Below are 10941 nucleotides of genomic sequence, written 5' to 3'. Positions count from 1 at the left end.
AGGTAGGGAGCCCAAGCTCCGCTCGCCGCGCCCACTGTCTGTGCCCGCGAGCCCCGACCACACCCTGCCTTACCCCACGTGTGCGCTCGCCGCGCTCCCGCACGCCCCTAGCCACCCTGCCCGCGCTTGCCTTACCCCACATGCGCGCTCCGCCACCGCCGCTCACCCGCGTTGCTGCTACTCGCTCGCGCGCATCCACAGTTGTCCCCGTTGCTGCTGTTACCTGATGCTATGCTGCTATGCTGCTGCTGTCGCGGCAGCCCCGCTCGAGCACGCCTGCCTGCGCCCTGACTCCGCCCCGAGCCAGCCTCCAGCCGGCCACGCTCGTGCCGTCCGCTCGCCCGACCGCCCGTGCTCGCCGCAGCCTCCCGCTCTACCCCGGGTCTCCTTCCCTGCCGCACTCCTTGTCACACCCCCTGATCGCGCGCTTTAGCGGCCTGCATCGGTTCGGGCATGTGCGTCGCTGGGACGCGGCCACAGCCGCCTCTGCGACCTGCTTCTTGATACGTCTTCATCGTATCTAATTTTCCAAACTCGTTTGCCCTTGTTTTGGACTCTAATTTACATGATTTGAATGGAACTAACCCGGACTGACGTTGTTTTCAGCAGAATTGCGATGGTGTTATTTTTGTGCAGAAATAAAATTTCTCAGATTGACCTAAAATTTTACGGAGAATAGTTTTGGAATATATAAAAAATACTGGCGCAAGAATTAACCGGAGGGGCTCCACCCAGAGGCCACAAACCTGGGGGGCGCACCCCCTGTGCGCGCCTAGAGGGCTTGTGGGCCCCTGGACCTCCTCCTCCGACCTCAACTCCAACTCTATATAACCTGTTGGAAATATGCCCTAGAGGCAATAATAAATTGGTTATTATTATATTTCCTTGTTCATGATAATCGTTTATTATCCATGCTAGAATTGTATTGATAGGAAACTCAGATACATGTGTGGATACATAGACAACACCATGTCCCTAGTAAGCCTCTAGTTGACTAGCTCGTTGATCAATAGATGGTTACGGTTTCCTGACCATGGACATTGGATGTCGTTGATAACGGGATCACATCATTAGGAGAATGATGTGATGGACAAGACCCAATCCTAAGCCTAGCACAAGATCGTGTAGTTCGTTTGCTAAGAGCTTTTCTAATGTCAAGTATCATTTCCTTAGACCATGAGATTGTGCAACTCCCGGATACCGTAGGAATGCTTTGGGTGTACCAAACGTCACAACGTAACTGGGTGGCTATAAAGGTGCACTACAGGTATCTCCGAAAGTATCTGTTGGGTTGGCACGAATCAAGACTGGGATTTGTCACTCCGTGTAAACGAAGAGGTATCTCTGGGCCCACTCGGTAGGACATCATCATAATGTGCACAAAGTGACCAAGGAGTTGATCACGGGATGATGTGTTACAGAACGAGTAAGGAGACTTGCCGGTAACGAGATTGAACAAGGTATCGGGATACCGACGATCGAATCTCGGGCAAGTGACATACCGATTGACAAAGGGAATTGTATACGGGATTGATTGAATCCCCGACATCGTGGTTCATCCGATGAGATCATCGTGGAACATGTGGGAGCCAACATGGGTATCCAGATCCCGCTGTTGGTTATTGACCGGAGAGTCGTCTCGGTCATGTCTGCGTGTCTCCCGAACCCGTAGGGTCTACACACTTAAGGTTCGGTGACGCTAGGGTTGTAGAGATATTAGTATGCGGAAATCCGAAAGTTGTTCAGAGTCCCGAATGAGATCCCGGACGTCACGAGTAGTTCCGGAATGGTCCAGAGGTAAAGATTTATATATGGGAAGTCTTGTTTTGGTCGCCGAAAAAGTTTCGCGCATTATCGGTATTGTACCGGGAGTGCCGAAAGGGGTCCGAGGGTCCACCAAGGGGTCCACCTGCCCCGGGGGGGCCACATGGACTGTGGGGTGTGCGCCTTGGCCTATATGGGCCAAGGGAACCAGCCCCAAGAGGCCCATGCGCCAAGAGATAAGGTAAAGGGAGAGTCCTAAAGGGGGAAGGCACCTCCTAGGTGCCTTGGGGAGGATGGACTCCTCCCTGGCCGCACCCTTCCTTGGAGGAAGGGCCAAGGCTGCGCCCCCCTCTCCCTTGGCCCTATATATAGTGGGGGGAAGGGAGGGCAGCGAACCTAAGCCCTGGCGCCTCCCTCTCCTTCCCGTGACACATCTCCCTCCTCCCCGCTTGCGCTTGGCAAAGCCCTGCCGGGATCCCGCTACTTCCACCACCACGCCGTCGTGCTGCTGGATCTCCATCAACCTCTCCTTCCCCCTTGCTGGATCAAGAAGGAGGAGACGTCGCTGCACCGTACGTGTGTTGAACGCGGAGGTGCCATCCGTTCGGCGCTAGGATCATCGGTGATTTGGATCACGACGAGTACAACTCCATCAACCCCGTTCTCTTGAACGCTTCCGCTCGCGATCTACAAGGGTATGTAGATGCATTCCTTCCCTCTCATTGCTAGTAAACTCCATAGATTGATCTTGGTGATGCGTAGAAAATTTTGAATTTCTGCTACATTCCCCAACATAACCCTATTCGGGGAGAAAAATATCAGAGAGAAGGATTCATCGCGTTTTACGGTACGGAGCCGCCGCCACCTCCTGTTCTTCACCGGGAGGGCTGATCTTGAGTCCGTTCGGGCCAGAGAGGGGTATTCGTCGCCATCATCATCACCAACCTTCCTCCATCACCAATTTCATGATGCTCAACGCCGTGCGTGAGTAATTCCATCGTAGGATTGCTGGACGGTGATGGGTTGGATGAGATTTATCATGTAATCGAGTTAGTTTTGTTAGAGTTTGATCCCTAGTATACACTATATTCCGAGATTGATGTTGCTATGACTTTGCTATGCTTAATGCTTGCCACTAGGGCCTGAGTGCCATGATTTCAGATCTGAACCTATTATGTTTTCATGAATATATTTGTGTTCTTGATCCTATCTTTTCAAGTTGTAGACACCTCTTACGAATTATGATCCGCATACCCCAAGGTGACAATAATTGGGATTCTTTCAGGTGATTACCGTAGTTTGAGGAGTTCATGTATTCACTAAGTGTTAATGCTTTGGTCCGGTTCTTTATTAAAAGGAGGCCTTAATATCCCTTAGTTTCCATTAGGACCCCGCTGCCACGGGAGGGTAGGACAAAAGATGTCATGCAAGTTCTTTTCCATAAGCACGTATGACTATATACGAAATACATGCCTACATTATATTGATGCATTGGAGCTAGTTCTATGTCACCCTAGGTTATGACTGCTACTTGATGAATATCATGCAACACAATTAGCATTACCCATCCATTGCCTACAAGCTTTTCACATATTGATCTTTGCTAAGTTGCTTTCGTTGCTACTACTGTTACAATCACTACAAAACTGCTATTGTTACTTTTGCCACTATTATCGTTACTTCCATACTACTTTGCTACTAAATACTTTGCTGCAGATATTAAGTCTTTTAGGTGTGGTTGAATTGACAACTCAGCTACTAATACTCTTGAATATTCTTTGGCTCCCCTCGTGTCGAAACAATAAATTTGGGTTGAATACTCTGCCCTCGAAAACTGTTGTGATCCCCTATACTTGTGGGTTATCAAGACCTTTTTCTGGTGCCGTTGCCGGGGAGCATAGCTCTATTCTATGAGTCACTTGGGATTTATATCTGTTCATCACTATGAGGAACTTGAAAGATACCGGAACCAAGACTTTTCCCTCTACTACCAAGGGGGGGGGGGTGAGTAAGGAACTGCCATCTAGCTGTGCACTTGATTCACCTTCTGTTTTGAGTAAGCTTGCGACACCTACACCTACCATTGGTTCTGATATGTCGCATGTTATTGATGATGCTACTTCTGCTATGCATGATGATTATGATGACACTTCTACTTTGCTTGATAATAATATTCCATTGGGTGAATTTCTTGATGAACAACTTGCTAGAGCTAAAAATATTGAGAATGCTGAAGAAGATGATATTTCTGAAACTAATGAAATTATTGAAACTAAACACTTTGAAACACCTGTTAGACCTAGCTCTCCTAGATATGAATTGCCCGTTATGCCTGAGGATTATGTTATGGATGGAGAGGTAGCTAGGGACTTTCTTGCTTGTAAGGATAGAGATGATCTTAAGAAATTACTCTGCAAGTGGAAAGAAAAATCCTTGAATGCAAGAATGCAATATGATCCTAAGTTTGCTACTTCACCTATCTTTGTTACTGATAAGGATTATGAATTCTCTGTCGATCCTGAGTTAAATACTTTCGTTGAATCTAATCCTTTCCATGGTTATGAACTTGAAACTGTTGTGGCACATCTTACTAAATTGAATGACATAGCCACCCTATTTGCTCATGAGGAAAAATTCATTATTATTATATTCTTAAGTTGTTTCCTTTCTCATTAAAGGGTGATGCTAAGATATGGTTTAATTCTCTTGCTCCTGGTTGTGTGCGTAGTCCCCAGGATATGATCTATTACTTCTCTGAAAAATATTTCCCTGCTCATAAGAAACAAGCTGCCTTATAGGAAATATTTAAGTTTGTGCAAATTGAAGAAGAGAGTCTCCCACTAGCTTGGGGGAGGCTTCTATTACTTAATGCTTTGCCTGATCATCCTCTCAAGAAAAATGAAATACTTGATATCTTTTATAATGGACTAACCGATGCTTCTAGGGACCACCTAGATAGTTGTGTTGGTTGTATTTTCAGGGAACGAATTGTTGAACAAGCTGAAGTGCTATTGAATAATATATTGAGTAATGATAATGATTGGACTCTTCCCGAACCACCTCCTAAGCCAACTCCGAAGAAGAGAGGTATTCTATTTCTCAGTCCTAAAGATATGCAAGAGGCAAAGAAATCTATGAAAGAAAAAGGTATTAAAGCTGAAGATGTTAAGAATTGACCACCTATTGAAGAAATACCTGGTCTTGATAACGCGACACAGGTAGTAGAGGTAAATTCTCTCTATAGATTTGATGAAGGTGATATTCCTCATAATAAGTCTGCTAGTCAATGCTTGGATGAATTTGATAACTTTATTGTTAAGCAAGAAAACTTCAATGCATATGTTAGTAGACAACTGAAATGTAATGCTTATATGCTTAAATGCTTGGATGATTATATGTGTAGAACTATTAATGATCTCAAGATTGTTAGCAAACATGCCTCCATGGTAAGAACTCAAGTAGAACAAGTTCTCAAAGCACAAAATGATTTGCTCCACAAAATGAATAATAAGAACAATGATAATGTTGTTAGAGTTATGACTAGAGGTGGGAAAATGACTCAGGAACCTTTGTATCCTGAAGATCATCCAAAGAGAGTAGAATAAGACTCTTAGAGAATTAATGCTGATGCACCTAGTTCTTCTAAAAATAAAAAGAATAATGATAGGACTTTGCATGCTTCTAGTGAACCTATTGTATGCACACCTGAGAATCCAAATGATATTTCTATTTCTGATGCTGAAACACAATCTGGTGTGAACATGAACCTAGTGATAATGTTAATGATGATGTTCATGTTGATGCTCAACCTAGTAATGGTAATGATGTCGAGATAGAACCTGCTGTTGATCTTGATAACCCACAACCTAAGAACAAAAGATATGATAAAAGAGACTTCATTGCTAGGAAACATGGTAAAGAAAGAGAACCATGGGTTCAGAAACCCATGCCCTTTCCTCCTAAACCATCCAAGAAAAAGGATGATGAGGATTTTGAGCGCTTTGTTGAAATGCTTAGACCTGTCTTTTTGCGTATGCGTTTGTCTGATATTTTGAAAATGTCTCCTGATGGTAAGTATATGAAAGATACTGTTACAAATAAAAGAAAGATACCGGAAGCTGAAATGTCCACTATGCTTGCTAATTACACTTTTAAAGGTGGAATACCAAAGAAACTAGGAGATCTAGGAATACGAACTATACCGTGCTCCATTAAAAGAAACTATGTTAAAACTGCTTTATGTGATTTGGGAGCCGGTGTTAGTGTTATGCCCTTCACTTTATATCTTAGACTTGATTTGAATAAGTTGACACCAACTGAAATCTCTTTGCAAATGGCCGATAAATCGACCACTATACCTATCGGTATTTGTGAGGATGTACCTGTTGTAGTTGCAAATGTTACTATTTTAACAAACTTTGTTATTCTTGATATTCCCGAGGACGGCATTGTCGATCATCCTTGGTAGACCCTTTTTGAACACTGCAGGGGCTGTTATTGATTGCAACAAGGGCAATGTCACTTTTCATGTTAATGGTAATGAGCATACGGTAAACTTTCCGAAGAAACAACCTCAAGTTAATAGCATCAATTCTATTGGAAAATTTTCAACTATTGCTATTGGAGGTTTTGAATTCCCTATCCCTACTGTCAAAAGGAAATATGATATTCTTATTGTTGGGGACATGCATATCCCCGTTGAGGTAACCTAGTGTTATACGAAGATTGTACAGTTTCATGTCATTCGGAAGAAGTTTGTTAATAAGACTTGATCAACCTTGTTAATGAAGTCCTTTTGATGGGCATGAGATGGATGAATTTAGTAAACACAACTTTCTATACCGACTTCCTACTTTTCTGTTATTTAAAATAAATAAAGAAAAAATACTATTATTTTTCTGTTTTCTGAATTATCCGTGCAATAAAAAAATGACCCAAAAATAAAAGTTCTCCAAATGCCTTGAAAATTTAGTATGATCTTTTCTAGATTATTTAAGAATTTTTGGCACTGAAAACACCTCAGGGAGGTGCACCAGTGGGCCACAAGCCCACGGGGCGCGCCTACAGGGCTTGTGGGTCCCACGTGTGCCCCCCTCACTTATTCCAGCACCCATCCACTTCGTCTTCCTTCAGAAAAAATCCCACCATTGCTCAAACCCGTGTTTGCTGCCATTTTCGATCTCCTTGCTCGGAACTCTGTTTCCGAAACTGTTTCAGGGATTTGTTCATCATTATGTGACTCCTCCAATGGTCCAATTAGTTTTTGTTCTAGTGCTTTACTTATTGCAAATTTTTGCTGTTGTGGTGACCTTGTTCTTGAGCTTGCATGTCAAAATTATATGGTCCAAAGTAGTTTTGTTGCATGATATAGCCTCTAGACACTTGTGGGAATAATTGCTATCAATCTTATTGAGTTTTGTTCACTTTTATTTTGAGTCACTAAAAATTTCAAAAAAATTCAGAGAAAAGAAAAACCATGAGGAGGTGGTTAAGGGGTTCTTCAAGCCGGAATTCAGAGGGAAATGAGAATGAGGAGAAGAAGAAGCCCAAGTACAACCTTCCTTGCGCTGCAGAGGTTCGGCCGTGTGAGTGGCCAAGTGATGCATTCTTGAGAGAGGCTAGAATTTATGACAATTTCTATTATTTGGCGGAGAACGCTTGCCTTACCGCCTTCCTCCAAGATAAGTGCAACCAGTATCTCCTTCTCACTAATACCTTCGTGTAAAACTTACATTTTTATCCTAGGAAATCACCACCCACGGTAGAGTTTCATTTATATGATGAGCCTAAGGAGATGTCACTTTATGATTTTTGCGATGTTTGCAAATTGCCTTATGAGGGTAGTGTCAGTGAACCACGTCCTAGAGACGTGGAGGACTTTATTGCTGAAACTACTGTGGGGGGAGAGAGAGGGGTGTCGAAAGTGAGAGTGTCTAGCTTACATTTTCCTTTTTTACGCCATTATTCATTATTTGCTGGGAAATGTTTGATTGTTCGTGGGGAGAGTGGAGGCCTTAGTGCCCCTGACCTTGCTATTTTGCACCATGCTTTATATTGTGATAGAACTTTTAGTTTGGGCTCCATTGTTGCTCGACGGTTAAACACAAACCGCTCGAAGGGTCCTATTTTTGGAGGTGTCTATGCCTCCTGCCTTACTAAACATTTTGAGATACCCATTAGGCATGATGATGAGGAGGAGATGTTGTTACCCACTAAGTATTTAAACTATGCTAGTATGGTAGCACACGATTTTATTAAGAAAGACGATGACAAACGACTCCTCTACAACCTAGTATTTAGTTAGGGTACTTGTGAGACTATTGCTCTGCCTGTACCTTCTTTGTTCGATATTTATTCAGGCATGTACACTATTATGCCCGAGGACATCTACAGATTTTGGGGTCTTTCACAACTCCCAGTACCTGAGCCAGCACCAGTTCCTGATCCGTATCAGGGGCCTATTTATCGATGGGAGCCACAAGAGCTCGCCAACCACTGGAACCCTCAGGACCCTCCAGAGTATTGAGGAGAGGGTTATTTCGAGCCGTGGCCATAGACCAACTTAGGCCGAAAGCCTAAGCTTGGGGGAGTACGTATTTCTCACCGACATTACATTCATGTTCACACACTCATTTTAGTTGTCGGTGTTCATACTTTTTCATTGTATTATCCATGCTAGTTTATTTTTCTTGTTTTCTTCTTGTGTGTTTGAAAAACTTTGAGAAAAACCAAAAAAAATTAGTTCTTGTTTCTTTTTAGCTTTTCTTTCTAGTTTAATTGGTAGTAGTATTAAAAGAAATCCCAAAAAGATTTCTCGTTCTTCTTTTACTTGTTGGGAGCTTTCCCATGTAAATAGTTTTTCTCGTTTTTGTTTTTGCTTCCTTCAGAAAAACAATAAAAAATATTTCAGTGTGTTTGTTTGAAATTCTTTTTTCTTTCTTTGGGTCGTAAGGAGAAGACCACGATGAAAATGTTGAGTGGCTCTCATATGCATTATTGTTGATCTAACAAAGAGCCCATATTACCTTGTCTTCTCCTTTGAATAAATGTTTGCAGATTCCAGCTTAGTCTAATGCACGTGCACTCTTATAATTATTCACACCATTCGGTCGTGCAAGTGAAAGGCAATAATGACGATATATGATGAAAATATTGGGATGGAGAAAAGCTGGTACGAACTCGACCTATTTTGTTTTTGTAAATATGATTAGCTCATCCTTCTTGATTCAGCCCATTATGAATGAAACATGTTTGCAATGACAATTAGAGATTATAGTTACTCATGCCATGCTTAATTAGCTTGGAGTTGATAATGGTTTACCTTGCATGCCAACATGCTTTTAAAATGGTTATGATGTAGTATGATAGGATGGTATCCTCCTTTGAATGATTTAAGTGGCTTGACTTGGCACATGTTCACTCATGTAGTTGCATCAAAATCAGCATAGCCTCCACGATATTTATGTTCATGGTGATTTATATCCTACTCATACTTGCACTCAATGTTGATTAATCTCAATGCATGTTTATGACCGTTGTCGCTCTCTAGTTGGTCACTCCTCAATCTTTTGCTAGCCTTCACTTGTACTAAGCAGGAATACTGCTTGTGCATCCACTTCCATAAACCCAAAGTTGTTCCATATGAGTCCACCATACCTACCTATATGCGGTATTTATCTACCGTTCTAAAGTAAATTTGCACGTGCCAAACTCTAAACCTTCAAATAATAATCTGTTTTGGATGCCTGAATCACTCATGTGGTGACTGGAGGCTGTCAGTACCTTCCATGCTAGGTGGGTTATTCTCAGGATGAGTATTTATTCACCCGTCATGCACGAGAAAATGGTTGGTATTCGGGATGCCCAGTTCCATGCTCAAAATCAAATCAAATATAATCATAAAACAGAACTCCCCCTGGATTGTTGTTGGTATGGACGGTACCCATGGATGGGGCTAGCCGTGGAGTGTGATTGTTGGTGGAAGGGAGTAAAAACTTTACCATTCTGTTTGGGAATCGCCTATAATGTATCTAGCATGGAAGATAGCGAGATCTCTTGGTTGTTATGTTGACAATCAAAGCATACCGCTCAAAATTATATTCATCTATGTTTTAAAAGCTCCAAGCTCTGGCACCTCTGCAAATCCCTGCTTCCCTCTACGAAGGGCCTATCTATTTACTTTTATTGCTGAGTCATCATCCTCTTATAAAAAGCACCAGTTAGAGAGCACCACTGTCATTTGTATGCTTTGTTTTTAATTGATGTTGAGTATGAGTGTGACTGGATCTCTTTTGCCATGATATAATGTCTAGTCAGTCCTTGATCTTCAGGGGTGCTCTGCATTTATGTTTTGCGGTCTTAGAAAGGGCCGGCGAGATACCATTTTGTCATATCATATCATGATTGTTTGGAAAAAGTGTTGTCATCCGAGATTTATTATTATTGCTCGCTAGTTGATTATGCTTTGATATGGGTAAATATGAGACCTAAATGTTATTGTGAATATTGTTAGTTCATAATCCTTGCTGAAAACCTGAATATTGGCTAGACATATTTGCAACAAGAAGATCAAACAGAGTTTGTAAAAGTTTTTCTTTGTCACTTTCAGTTTGTCAACTAAATTGCTTGAGGACAAGCAATGGGTTAAGCTTGGGAGAGTTGATACGTCTCCATCGTATCTATTGTTCCAAAATCTTTTGGCCTTGTTTTCGACTCTAATCTGCATGATTTGAATGGAACTAACCCGAACTGACACTATTTTTAGCAGAATTGCTGTGGTGTTATTTTTGTGCAGAAATAAAAGTTCTCGGATTGACCTGAAAATTTATGGAGAATATTTTTGGAATATATAAAAAATACTAGTGCAAGAATTAACTAGGGGGGGTCCACCCAGAGGCCACAAGCCTGGGGCCACGCCTAGAGGGCTTGTGGGCCCCCTGGACCTCCTCCAACCTCAACTTCAACTCTATATAACCCTATTCGGGGAGAAAAAAATCAGAGAGAATGATTCATCACTTTTTACGATACGGAGCTGCCGCCACCTCCTGTTCTTCATCGGGAGGGCTGATCTGGAGTCCGTTCGGGGCTCCGGAGAGGGGTATTCGCCGCCATCATCATCACCAACCTTCCTCCATCACCAATTTCATGATGCTCACCACCGTGCATGAGTAATTCCAT

This window comes from Triticum aestivum, chromosome 3D (genome assembly GCF_018294505.1).
Source record: "Triticum aestivum cultivar Chinese Spring chromosome 3D, IWGSC CS RefSeq v2.1, whole genome shotgun sequence".
In the NCBI taxonomy this organism is placed as follows: domain Eukaryota; kingdom Viridiplantae; phylum Streptophyta; class Magnoliopsida; order Poales; family Poaceae; genus Triticum; species Triticum aestivum.
Note: the sequence above shows the minus strand (reverse complement) of the source record.